Source organism: Petromyzon marinus, chromosome 43, assembly GCF_048934315.1.
Source record: "Petromyzon marinus isolate PM22_M1 ecotype Great Lakes invasive population chromosome 43, UKy_Petmar_22M1.pri1.0, whole genome shotgun sequence".
NCBI lineage: Eukaryota > Metazoa > Chordata > Hyperoartia > Petromyzontiformes > Petromyzontidae > Petromyzon > Petromyzon marinus.
In genome coordinates, this window is record NC_133709.1 from 7,850,284 (window position 1) to 7,864,359 (window position 14,076).

Consider the following 14,076-nt stretch of genomic DNA (forward strand, 5'->3'; position numbering starts at 1 on the left):
GCTTGGCTGTGAAAGTTGGTGTCCTGCTGTGTTGGCTGGTGTGTGGGGGTTTGGGTTGAAACTTGTGTTTGAATTGAGGCCGAGGTCTGGGTGTTAAACTTGGGTGCTGTGGTGGAAATCGTTGTGTGGGAGTATGGAATTTCGTGTCAGCAAAGGTTGATGGTGATTGGTGAAAATGGCATTTACATGTTCAACTTATCTGGGTCAATGTATGGGGAAGTATTGGGATTGCGTTTTAGTCACAGTTGGTTGAGGTTGGAGGTCTGGGTGTTTAAGGTGATGTGTTGGAATGTTTTACATTTCTTGAGCTCGAGTTTGGGTGGACTACTGGGAGTTGGGGTCTGGGAACTTTGGCTTTCGTTCCAAGGTGTGGTCAGAGTGTGGGAGTATGGGTTGTAAGTTGAGTTGGGCTTTTTAGGTCATGTCTGTGTTTACATGTGGAGTGTTGATGTCTGGGTTAGTGTGTGGTAGCTTAAGCAGGGCTGCTGAGGTTGAGGTCTGGATATTCCAATGGGGCTTTGGGAGTTTGAGTCCTGGTGGGATGTGGGCTGATAAGGCTGATGTCTTTTGCGGCTTTAGGGGTCTGAGTCGGTGTCTGAGACTCAGGGCTTGAGTCTGGACCCTGGTTTTGGGTAGTCAGGTTTTGGGTAGATAGTAAGCTAGAAATCTGGATCTGTGTGGTTCTGAGTTAGGTTTTTGTGTGTGTGTGTGTTTGGCTCATTATCAGGTTCATCGCATCGGATTTGAAAGTGAGGTTTTGAGGTCTGGGTGTTCATCTGAGAAGAGTGTAGTGCTGAAGTTTTGGCCAGGGTTTAGGTTGGGTTGAAGTCAGGGTTTGGATGTGGATCAGGAACTCTTTGTTTGAGCTGCGTGAGGAAGTGTGCATGCAATGTGTGTAGCGTGACTGTTTGCAGCTACGTGTCTGATGGCGTGACGGTTACCTTTTACATTAGTTTAAGGAAGTGTGTGCATGTGTGGGCAAGTTGTTATACAAGGTGGTAGGTGCATCGTGCTACTAACCCGGCCAAATTAGTAAAATTCTTGGCATTGACTGACAATTTAAAAGTGATAGCATAATCAGTCCTGGGCCTCCCCTATGTCAAATCGCCAAACCCCTCTTGCGCCTTGCCAGCCTTCATGTCTACAAAGGCACTTTCTCTAAGTCTATGTAGGCTATACGGGGAAATGTTGTATTTTGTGTTGTTTACAGTACGTTCTTATGTGTTTAGTTATGAATGAGGGTTAGTTGGCGTGCTTCATGAGTGCTGATTGGTATCGTAGCAAGGTTTTAAGTGGGTGTAGCTGATTATGGTTCATTGAGTCTGCGGATGGGTGAGTATGAAAGTTTGTGTGGGCGAGTGGCGGTGTGCGTGTAGCGATGAGTGAGTTGGTGGGTGCGTTAAGAGACAGGCTTTCGGGGAGGGTTAGGGAGTGTGGTGGATGGGGTGTGTCGGCGCGGTTGACCGAGCGGTTGTACGTGCGTAAGGTTGTGTTTGTTAATCAAAGGTTAAGAACCGTGCAGTTTCCGCCTCCCCCCCCCTCCCCCGTAGTTATTTAAATTTAGGCACACCTTTGTTTTATGACATGCGTATTGAAACTTTCAGTTTTACCGGACGAAACTGCATCATACTGCTATGTCCCGCAGGACCAAACCCCTAAAACATGAGTCAAAACCACATCTTGCGCGTGGGCGGATTGCGAAAGAGTGTGACTATCCGCGAGCCCACTCTTCTACAATCCCAGCCAGAATATGTTCGATTTTTTTTTTCCAATCGTGGTTGCTGAGCACAGGTCCAAAGGCCCAAAATGTCAAGCAGCCCAACAACAAACACAGCACGACTGAAGGTGTGATAGATGAGAGTGAGCAAGGTTATTATAATATAGATGAAAAGAGACGATGCGAGGGAATTCCAAAGTGGAGCAGCACGAAGGAAGAAGCAGAAAGAGAAGTGGTTGTGACCTGCGGTGTGGTGGTTGTTGAACACGGTGTGAATGACACGAAACAATCACTCCCCAGTAGCCCCGGAGTCCTCAGCATGGGTGGGGGAATCATTGAGTGAAATTCATGCGAACAATAATCCTGGTAGTAGCAATAGAAGAGTGGGAAGGAAGCAACTGACTCCAAGCGAGCTAGTGAATGGATTTGTTAGCCACACACACCACCACTGCCAATTAGTACAGGACCTGGTTTGGGATGCTCTAGGTTAACTCTGTATAAAATAGGTACTTGGAGAATTGCTTGGGTGATAGAGGTGTCCTGATGTGCTGGATTCTGACCATACCATTCCCTTAAAGTGCCGTGCGTGCCTAAATATGCGCTCACTAACAAGTGCTTGCCCAAGCATTTTCTTTTCCAGGCAAATAGGTGGGATCTGTTATGTGTGCGTGTGTTGTGTGTGGGTGTGAAGGCACAAGAGAATGTTTGTTCTGTAAAGCACCTTAGAGTGGAGCTTTCAAAATACGAGAAGTAGTCAAAAGGTTTTTTTCTTTTGGGTTGGGAGAAAGTGATCCCACATTAAATATACTGCTGTATGGTTACACACTAACCCATACATTCGTATACATTAACTTATTTGAATGACTTGCACATTCATTCACTTTCAGTATACAATCCCCACTCTTGTTACATTATTTTCATAAAACCGGCACGTGCTTTCTCACAACATGCGACGTGCTCGTCAACATTTTTATAATTGGGGATCTCGGCAGTGCCGGCTCATTGCTCTAACGCCGTCATTATGATCCTTCCTGAGAACCAAAAACACTTGAGACTGGGGTCATGAAGTAAAAGATTCTGCAGTAATCGCTTGGTGTTCCGACAGTCATGAGCAGGCTAAGATGCGGATGACAACCGAAACACAGGGCTTGTACCAAGGATATCGGCATTAATGGCGTTGCGCTCCGACACAGCCATTGTAAACTCACTGAGACGCAGAAGACAACACATACCCAAGGCTCAGATCATTGATTACAGCAGTTCCGGCTCAGTGTCTCTGACAATACGCAACATCTGCCCCAAGGCATCTGTGGATTTGCATAAGCGAAGGTGTTTCTTTAATTGGGGCATATGGCAACTCTTCCTGCCCACATGCGAGCTCGCCCACTCAGCTGTCATCGCCACAGCCCTACCACACTTCCTTCCCCACGCTTGCGTACTTTCGTGATTAAAGTTGCGTGTGGATGTTTATAAATTGTTTGGGGAGCGGCAGAACAGCGGTAGGAGAACGACGGCGTTCCAAGCAAGAGGGTCCGAGTTTAATTCCGTGGCCACGACTGACATTGGTGACAATTGATATCTGAACTTGCGCTGGATCTCCCCCCCACCTCCCAAAGTTTGCTTTGACCTTAAATTGATTACAGTACCTAGTGTGGTGTGTAATACATCAGCATGGTGACATAGGCCTCACCACCCCCTATCGTGAGCTGGTGCTGGCTTTAAAAGGTGCTCATTAACGGGGCTTGCAGCCCAACGGTCTGTTAAGAGGTACACGGGCAATCTCGGTCTTTGATCTGTGTTGGTGTACAGAATGTGTGTGTGTGTACACGAATGAGAACCGTAAAGCATAAATGTTTTGTCGTGTTAAGTCACATATGCGTCATACAACTTGGTTGTTTGACAAATATTTACCTGTGTTTATATATTTATTGGTGTTGGCGGTGGTACACATACGTGCGTGTGCCGTAATTAATTCTGATCGTTGGCATATTTAACCAGGTGATTGCCCGTTCAACTTCGCTGGTCCTGCTCCCATGTCTCAGCATTACTTTACTAAACGAAACTTTGTATTTTACGAGGTAAGGCCCACTGAGCTATATAGATATTTTTTAGAAGAGAAGCCAAATACTCTACATACGCATGCTTCTAAAAGTGGAGGAGGAAGACCGGAGGACCCGGAGAAAAATCCACGCAACCACGGGGAGAGAGACGTGCAAACTCCAAATACACAGACGTGAAGGTCAGGATCCAGCCCACGACCTCCTGGATACCAGACTAGGTAGTTAACATCTCTCATGAGGGCCTAGTCACACCACGCGCATCTTGTGTTATTTAACCATACTTCACGACACAGATCAGCGTGGGTTCATGAAGGGAAGTTTGTTCAAATTAAGCAAATGTTGCTATTTGTCATGTTTCCTTAAAACAAATAAAACCAGCAGGAATAATTCAGCGAAATTAAATCAGAGTTTACCCTAAGAAGTTGAGTAAGTGGAAGCAGCGGGGTCCAGTCGTTTGTGGACTGCAATGAATCTGGTGACCCGAGTTCGATTCTCACCCGTGGCTTACATCAATGCCACCGACCAAGTGGTGAAGTATGGTCAAACAAACACCTTGACCGACACGGCCTTCATGCAGCAGTGAATTAACATTATCATTACTAATTCGTGGATTAGTTAATATTAGTATACAAATACCATTAACGCATACTCTTTGGTTCTTTCGGCAAAGTCACGTAGCTATAAAATAAATTAAATCACGACGTTTCAATTGCAACACAAGCAATCGTCAATCGAAACGTCGCGATAAAATTTATTTTATTTTATACCTACGTGACTTTACCGAAAGAACCAAAGAGTGTGCATCCCTGCAGTCACAAAAACTTCAAACCATTTCTGCATGTTTATAAACACAATCGCCTCAAACACACATATATATAAGTAACATGTGGTTCAACACCACTGCCAGCCCTATCAGGGTCCGGCTAGCAAGTAAAGCCCGCTCCACCATTCCCGCTTTTGTCATTTAAAATCCTTTAACATGCCCTGGCGTGTTTGCGAGCGCCCCTTTCTTTTATTGTCTGTCCCTTTTGTGTCCTCGGCGCCCTTCTTTTAAGAAGCGAGGGCCACCCCCACCACCGCATCCCCGGCGGCCCAGCAGTACTGCCTCCTGCGAGAAACGTTTGTCTCCCCTTTGTTGCCCCCCAAATTAGCTTATAAACGGCGGGGGGGGGGGGCGGGCGCCCTTTGATTGGGGGGCGTTTTTTGTCATGCAGTGACGATGGCGAAAGGGGTTGTTGTTGTTGGTGGTGGTGGTGGAGGGATGGTGGGGAGCGGTGGTGTAGCGGTTGGCGCACTACGAACCCGACCACCCGAGTTCGATTCCCGCTCACAGCCAACACCAGTGGCGATTATCTCAACCCGTCCTGGGCCTCCCCTAGGTCGACTCAGCCTGACAAGAATACCTGGTGCGATGTGGTTGGGAGCGGTAGTGTAGCAGTTAGCGCACTGCGCTACGAACCCGGGGACCCGAGTTTGATTCCCGCTCACGGCCAACACCAGTGGCGATTATCTAAACCGGTCATGGGTGTAAACATCGCCACTGGGGACACAAAGGCGGCCGGGCGTTGTGCTGGCCACCCCATCCCCTCGTGTGCTGTGCCGGCCTTCATGAGTGCTTGCTAACAGCACTTGCCCCCAACAGTCTATTACAGGCTACACGGGGGATCTTTGTCTTTGGAGGGGTCGTGGTGATGGGGGATGCTTTGAAGGGCCGGCCACCTGTTTTTTTTCCTCCCCCTCCCCTCTCCCCCTCCCGTCGTCTGTGATCGCATTCTCTTTTAAATTTGGGGGCTCCGTGGCCGTCGTTTTTAAAGCTTCGCGTGCACGTGAGGCTTCGGTCGGGGGTGGTGATGATGATGGTGGTGGGAGGTTTCTTTCTCTTGTTTTTGTAAAAGTAAAAAAATAGTTTCTCCAAAAAAATATTTTCCTGTGACTAAGCTGGTTTCAGTAGCACGGGATTCCCCCCCCCCCCCTCTTGCTCACCCCCCCCCCCCCCCATAATTAACCTCTGGCGTGGCCACGTGTAACGCTTGCTCGCCTAGCATGTGTATGCGTATTCGCATGTGTACCCATGCATGTGCGCATAGGGCTTTACATCAGCTGAGAGTGTTATCTGAATTCTTCCTGGGCACCCCTCTCTCCACCCACATCAGCAGCCTTCACCGCCCGGCGTGGTGAAGTATGGTCAAAGCAAATCCCAGTGTGTTTGCACATGAAGTATGCGTGTTATATGGACACGCGTTCGCACAGTAAGCCATGGCTTGCATAAGCAATGAGCCCGGTTGGCTACGTACCGTGCGAAAGACGTTCAACATACATATTTGAATGCGTCCTAGGCAACCCATCAAACCCCTTTCACCAGCCTTCACTGGACCAGCGTGGTGAAGTATGGTCAATACAACCCCCATTAATTGACAAGGCGTGGGGAAGCCTTCGTCCAGCGTTAAGTTAATGTAGGGCTGGAAATAACTATTTATATTGCACAAATACCGCAAATGCATAAGCACAGGCACATTATTCTACACATCATGCCCATACACACCACATAACCGTGCGCGCGCATGTTGGCACGGATACTTATATTGAACACATGTACACGCACACGCACGAGAAACACAGCAGTCCAACGCCGTGCGTGCTCGCGCTCTACGCAAGCACGCTCACGCGTTTGGGGTTAGCGCAAATGCGTGAGCACACACGCTTACACACAAGCACACACAATGGCACTAAAAGCAAACATCCCCTGCGCCTCCTGATCTAATTATAGGAGAGGCAAGACTCCTTCCCTGCCGCCTTTCGCGGGCTCGTTAACCCTGGGCCCCAGGGTGGGACGGAGGGTAGGGGGGGGAGGGTGCAGGGATCATAGGAGGGACAGGACAGATTTGTGGGTTTGTCACCAGTACGTCCGGCGGTTTGTGTTGTGACGCCCTGTTTATGAGTTGAACGTTTATAATTTAATTATTGTTTTAAAACGTATAACAGGGTTCTTCAGATAGGGGTTCTTCAGCCGATGACCTGCGGGGGCACATCTGGCCCGCGAAGGCTCTTGGAGCGGCCCGCTGAGCTGCGGCCTTCCGAGTGATTTGGCTCGCGGGGAGACCAATTAGTTGCGATGAATGAGAGACAAGCAAGAGATGGAGACGACAGATGTAGGTAAATAAGAGATGCAGATTGTTGTGTCGAATTTCGATCGTAATTCAGGGAAGTGACAAACACGAGAGGCATGACGGGCCCCCAGAGACTTCCGAGGTACAGAAGTGCAGACGTGACATCACAGCACCGTGTGACGTCGCACAACGTCTCGCATTGATGGGTACCCGTAGACAGAGCAGGGGTCATGACTTGCGACATTCTGAATCCTCCACCGGCCACGTCATGGGACAGCGCGGCGGTGATGACGCAGGCCCCTTGCTGCGCATCCTTCAAGTCGCTGTCCTTACACCTCCTAGCAGGCCCATCTTCAGCTGTGCAGATTCATGAGCGATTTGCTCCGTGTCTGCTCAATATTTCTGTTGGAATATTTGTCGTCCTTCCCCCGCATCTCCAATTTAGCACGGTTGGCTACGTATGGTGTGAAAGAGGTTCATCGTACACACGTACATATGGGTCTAATGATGCCTCGGTTTAATATAAATTCTTAACCTCATGATGCATAAATCGGACGATGTGTGCGAGAATCATAAGTTGTGCATCATGGGTTGACTTCACCCCTGCGGTCCATTGCAGGTGCTTCCATTCACCGCATTATGAAAAATAATTGTCATTTTACAATCGGATTGTGACCCTGAGTTGCGATCGTTAGTTGTCTACAGAAGAGTGGGAGGTGATTTTTTTTCACCCCGAGTGATTTATAATCCCTCTTTGTTGCGCTAGTCCGAATCAAATGGTAATTAGCCACTGGGCTGATGTTTTTCAAGGCCACTGCACTTGAGAAAGTGGTTTAATCTTGGGTGGGATTCGAACTGGGTGTCTCTAGCCATTCTGACTCAAGTGCACGGACACAAGGCGTCAGCATCGGCCTCCCTGAGCCGCCAGGGCGGACGCCCCAAAAGCTGGAGGCTTTGGTCGACCACACGATGGGAAATACAAATATTTGTGGACTGGGGAGGGTGGCACGGGTGGGGCTGTGTGATGTGTGTGCCCACTCCGGACACAGGCATTCCTATGTTTATGCATGTCTTTGTGTGTTTCTTCGTGTGTTTGTGTGTTAGCAATAAAGTTGGCACAGGGATTGGTGCACTGCTCCACGATCCTTGTACCCAAAGAGTGGAGCACTACTGATCATGATATACAATGCCAGCATTTGATATCTGGTCTCCTGTAGCTGAAATATTGCTAAAATCAGTACAGTACCCAGTTGGTTTGATGTTGTGTGTTTGTGTGTACATTAGGTGGAATGATTAACCCTGCCACGGACACTTGAATTTATTGTTGTGATTCGGGGGTTGAATGGCATCACCACATCTAGTGGCTTGCAGGGGTCATTTGCGTGTGCATCGTCCGTCAGCCTTGATCAATCCAGCGCTGGATGAAGGCCTCACCAAAGCCGTCGCCGTCTCTCACGGTCCAGCAATTGCAGCAATTCGTCTCGTTCCTGCACGTGAGCCGAGCTCATTGCTCCACTTTCTCCTTCTCCTCCACCACGGTGGATGTGCTCTTGGGGCGCATTCCGTACCTTATCTGCCACTCCGTCGTTAGTCACGGCCACCGGCCATCAACCCTTCGAGAGATGTGGCCTGCCCTGACTAAGCCCCCTACTTAATTTTCTTAACAGTCCAAATGATATATCTAACCTGTGTAGATAGCAACGGTTGCACACGTCGCTACACATGAGAGACAAAGCAGTGGCCAGGTGTGATGCCGATTGTGAAAAAGAGATTTACAGCTCTTCGGATTTATCCAGTATAAATAAATATCCTCTTTCTGAATAGGTTGCTGGTAACATCACTTGCCCTGGCAGTCACCAAGGGCAGATTTTCTTTAAATCGCTGACATTGCGAACAAGAGGGCACGCGCGTGCAGGAGGGAGTGCGCAAGTGATAGAGCGCGAGCATATCGGAGTGAACGAGTGAATATCGAGCGTGCGCGACGGTGTGCGAGCTGGCGGCATTTCTTAGGTGCCAGCAGTATCCGAACCTGGATCTGGGCCTCCCGATACTTTTGACTCGCACGCTCGCACTCTCGCACGCACACGCGAGCTCGAGTGCGCGCACGCACGCGCACACACGCGCACACACATACGGGCGTATGAAATTGTGATTCCATTCCAGCACGACTGAGGTTTACAGCTGAATTCAAAGAGGCTGGACGGGCCGGGGGGTGGCGTTCGCGCCTCTGTGTGACCAATTTTTATATTTTATTTCACATCTCGCAGAGCGAACAGACCGGGCTGAGCCTGATCCCAGTGTCTGTGTCGCCGTGGCGTGTGGAATGTGTGTGTGTGCTGAGAGTGGTGGGGCATTCTGGGCACAAGAGTAGGCGGTGTATGTCTGAGGAACCTGTGAGTTGATGGTGTGTTTGTGTGTGTGTGTATTGGAGACCCCGTGTGGATAGTGTGGGTTTAGGATGGTGTGCGGGGGTTAGGGGGTGCTTTGTGTGGATGGTGTGGGTTTAGGATGGTGTGGGTTCAGAGGCTATCTGCTGATGGTGTGGGTTCAGAGGCTGTCTGCTGATGGTGTGGGTTCAGAGGCTGTGTGGATGGTTGGGTTTAGGAGGGGGACGTGTGTGTTTGTGTGTTTGTGAGACCATGTGTGGATGGGGTGGGTTTATGGGGCCATGTGTGGATGGGAATTCTACTGAAACTTAAGGATTCCCTCTTGTTTTTTTTAGGGTTCGCAGGATTAAGTGGTCCCCCCGAATTTGAGAAACCCAAGGAGTTTGCCTCAGTAAACAGTATTTACATAGAATTATTAAATTTTTCACCATGAAAACTTTTTTTTTTATTTAAGATTCATTTAGAATGCAGCCATTTTCTATCGGAAGCTGAGTGCCTTTCTGTCGTCTCATTATCTCCGTGTAACGCATGGCTTTTCTCTCTGCTCTCCCTCGCAATTGTAAAAAAAAAATGTGAAAAGAGGAACTGGACGTTTCAAATTAATTACCGTTCCTTGGGCCGGCTTCAATGTAAAGTCTGCGTTCATGCCAAATCCAGCGCTGGCATCGTGCGAGTCGCCACGGCGCCAAGGCGGTAGGGCACGCGGGTTCAGCGGCACACGGCACCTTGACGCCGGGCCCCCCCCCTCGCACGCCCACGCCTGCCTCGCCTGCCCAGCCTACCCAGCCTACCCACGCCCACTCGCATCCTTTCGCCAAGGTTACCACCTTTCCAACCTCTGGGGCTGTTCAAACACGACCGGGCACACCGCCGTGCATGGGCACGCGTGGCGTGTGTATACACGTGCACGCTTGGCGTGTGTATACGCGTGCACGCGTGGCGCGTGTATACGCGTGCACGCGTGGCGTGTGTATACACGTGCACGCGTGGCGCGTGCGCTGTGAATCCGGCGACCTGAGTTCGATTCGCGCTCACGGGCCAACACCGGTCACGAATATCGGAACCGGCGCTGGGCCCTCTCCGAGGTTGACTCAACCTCAAATAGGCACCTGGTGTGGTGTGTAAACATCACCGCTGGGTAGACAAAGTCGGCCAGGTGTGGTGTTGGCCACCCATCCCCACGTGTGCCGTGTTGGTCTTCATTGGTGCTTGCTAATAGAACTTGCCCGAACAGACTGCCGAAGGCTTCATGGGGGCTTTTTGTCTTTATGCGCACAGGTAGAGGCGGCTCGTGCTGCGTTCCCACAGCCGTAGACAAGTGGACCTGGACCCTAGCGCGGCTCACTTTTTGTCCCAATGTGCAGCGCAGCTCCGTGGGCTCGACCCCCTCGCGCTCCGGACTTCACGCCCTCGCCAAACACCCCGCCGCCCACCTGCCTGTGTGCGTGACTGAAGTTTGACGCACGCCTGGGTTAGGTTTTTATTAAGCTAACCTGGGTGAAAAAAGCGTGTCGCTCCTTTTTGCAAAGGGAGATGCACGGCTCGCGACAATCGAGACGCACGGCTCTGTTGGTGCTTGCTCGGCCCAGGAGGTCGTGGGTTCGATCCAGACCCTTAACGCTTGTTTTGTTTGAAGTTTGCTTGTCTCCCTGTGGTGGCGTGGATTTTACGTCAGGTCCTCTGTTTTTTCCCTCCACGTCTAGAATCGACACGCATTTCGAGTATTATTAGGCTGCCATGAATGTCCAGATGATGAGCCGCTCGGTTGAGCTATCAGTTGTGGCCAGGTCGCTTCTGAAGAAGAGCTATGGGGCTCGGTGAACCCTACCTGGTAAAATAAAAAAAATAGTTTAGTTTAGAAAAGCTGTCGAAAGGAACGCTGGTCCGTGAATCAGGTTGGCTCTCTACCCAGCAGTCGTGGGAACGTGGCACTTGTGGTTCAGTATCACTCTCCTGCGATCTCAGAGACCCGCGTTTGATCCCTGACTGCCGTGCAGTCCAACAGTGGCCATTTGGTATGTTAACCCGGCCTTGGTTTCTCCCCCTATGTTGGCTCAGTCTAAATTGAGTACCTGGTGGAGTGCTAGTTTGTTCGGTGTGGTCATGATCTTTCAGCAATGGGGAGACTGGTGAATGGGGGTGTGTGTGTGTGTGTGTTTGTGCTCATGATCAAATGAACCCCTACACGTGTGTGCGCGGTTCATACATCATTAATAGGTGTTGCTCAAAAAAAACTTGACATATACACCAGTATATCCAGATTAATGTGGCCAACTCTCTGACTCTTAAGTATGTGTGTGAGCATATTGGTCTCCATGTACGTGTCGTAGTAATCATGTCTGTGCAGTAGTAGTTAGCGTTGTGCGAATGTGTGCGCGAATATAATGTGTGCTTCTGCTTCCTTTGTTATACACAAGTACAGCCCTTTTTGTCAATCCACAACCGGATGCCTTGTCACGCCGTACGGGTGGTGGAGTTTGTGTGTCCTCTACTTCACCACGCTGGTCAGTGCAGGCTGATGAAAGTGGGATGGGTCGATGCAGAAGCACAGGACAGATAGACGATGGATTGTGCTTCACAGCCCACTACTGACCGCCGCGTAGCCCTACAGCCCTGTGACAACCTGTTTTTGCATGGTGCTTGCCTCAATGAAGGCACTCCAGGCTAAAGCCCTGCTTATCTTCTGAGATCTGACGAGATCGGGTGCATTAATAATAACTTGATTTATATTGCATCATTTATGCAAATTGCATCTCAAACACGGTGCACTTGCAAACCACATTAAAGTCTAAAATGGTATGGGAACGTATGCATGTTGAACTTATTTTGCACCGTACGTAGCCAACCGTGTTAATCGGAACACCACAAGGTGCGCAATTACGGGTATGGAGGTGAGCATGTTAACTACCTCGCCTGGTATACATTAGGTTGTGGGCTCGATCTCGACCCTGACGCCTGTATATTTGGAGTTTGCATATTCTTCCTGTGGTCACGCGGATTTCTTTCCGGGTTCTCTGGTTTTTCCCCTCCACATTTAGAAACATTCGTTTAGATCAGGGGTCACCAAACTACGGGCCGCGGGCCGCATCCGGCCCGCGACGTCAGTCCATCAGGCCCGCCGTCAGAGCCTACGCTCTGACGTTACCATGGTTTCCATGGCAACACACACAAATACACATCTTTCCCGCCCCCAAGTATGGAACAGAATGATTATGCGGCCCGCGCTCGTCATTCATTCAGTTATCCGGCCCGCTGTGAAAAAAGTTTGGTGACCCTTGGTTTAGATTATTTGACTGCTTTACATTTCCACATGATAAGCCACTTCGTTGAGCTGTTATTTCTGGCCAGGTCACTTCTAAAAACAGCTACATAGCTCAGCGAGCCTGACCTGGTAAGCTCTTGACATCTGCGAAAGTCCAGAGAATGGCAATGACAATAATAGTAGTGTTATTTTATATTCCGTGCGATATGATCGTAGTGCTGTTGTGGAGGGGTTGCACAGCCTCGCGCGCGAGGGCTTTGTTGTTTGACCGTTGTGTCATGCTCGTGAAGAATATTCCGCTCGGCACTTTCGCCGAAATCTGCGCGCGCCCCCTTTTGTTTGGGAGAGTAACCCCTAGAAGAGTGTGTCGCAGAACTACTTCTCAAGATCCTTGCATGGGATTCTCATATACACTTAGATATGGAGCGCTTCTTTTTTTAATATGCTCAGCAGAGCGTGATTGTCACGAGGCAATGAAGCTGAAATATTTAGGAAGCAGAGCCTGGTGTACGCCAACTTGAGCGACAAACCAAGTTAATAATGATTGGATATTGTTTCTGTGCAGTCATTGGTGCACCGGTTGAGCCAGCTAGTTGCTCACACTTAATCGCAATTGGCAAAAATCTGAATTTTCATTCCAGGATCTGATACGATGACAGCTCGGCAGTCTGTCATTTTAATTAGTCCCCTGGGCCACCTGACCACCTCTTTGTAGCTGCAGTGTTAGAGCACCATTACCATCATCGTCATCATCATTACCACCACCTTCAGCATCATCATCGTTCCCATCCTCTTCGGCATCTTCAACCACCTTCGGTATCATCCATCATCATCGTTCGGAATGTAACAATTCATCAACTACAATTGACTCTCACAGACCGGAGGCGCACCGGACGAAGAGGAGAGAGTAGTCGCGGAGGGATGAATTGGGACAGGACCCATGGCAACCACGTCACACCACAAAGACAAAGATCCCCCATATAGCCTTAACAGACTGTAGGGGCAAGTGCTGTTAGCTAGCACCTATGAAGGCCGGAACGGTACACGAGGAGGTGGATGACCAGCACCACGCCCGACCACCTTTGTCTCCCTAGTGGCGATGTTTACACACCGCACCAGGTACTCCACTCTAAATACACGCAGTCGAATCATAACAATTAATTATTTACGATATATGCTAATTACGTGCTAACGTCCTCTTAGGCTAATGAGTCGAACAAAGCTACTACATACGTGACTAAAAGAAACGCGAGAAACAAACACGGAAAAAAATTCGATGGGAGGGGAAAATAATTAATAGACATTTTTTTTTTCAACAGAATCGTCACCCAGAACCGTCACAAATTGATCCTCGTCTTTCTTGGATCGGCTATGGCCCCGTTTAACTTGACAACCACACACGCAGTTAGGAATCCGTACGCGTGCGCACACGCGCACGTCCGTCCGCGCGTGTGTACCCCGCGTGTTTGCGCTTCGAACATTTGCTCCGGGTTAAAAGGTTGATTGATTTTGGACAACGTTTAAAAATGCGCCCGTTTCAAAT

At 49.5% G+C, this 14,076-nt stretch overlaps 1 protein-coding gene across 1 annotated transcript in view; it reads left to right on the top strand.

Annotated features, from left to right (window-relative positions):
* LOC116951675 (exostosin-1a-like) overlaps window positions 1-14,076 on the top strand; it is a 46,453-nt gene that overhangs the window by 3,722 nt on the left and 28,655 nt on the right. The window lies entirely within an intron of this gene.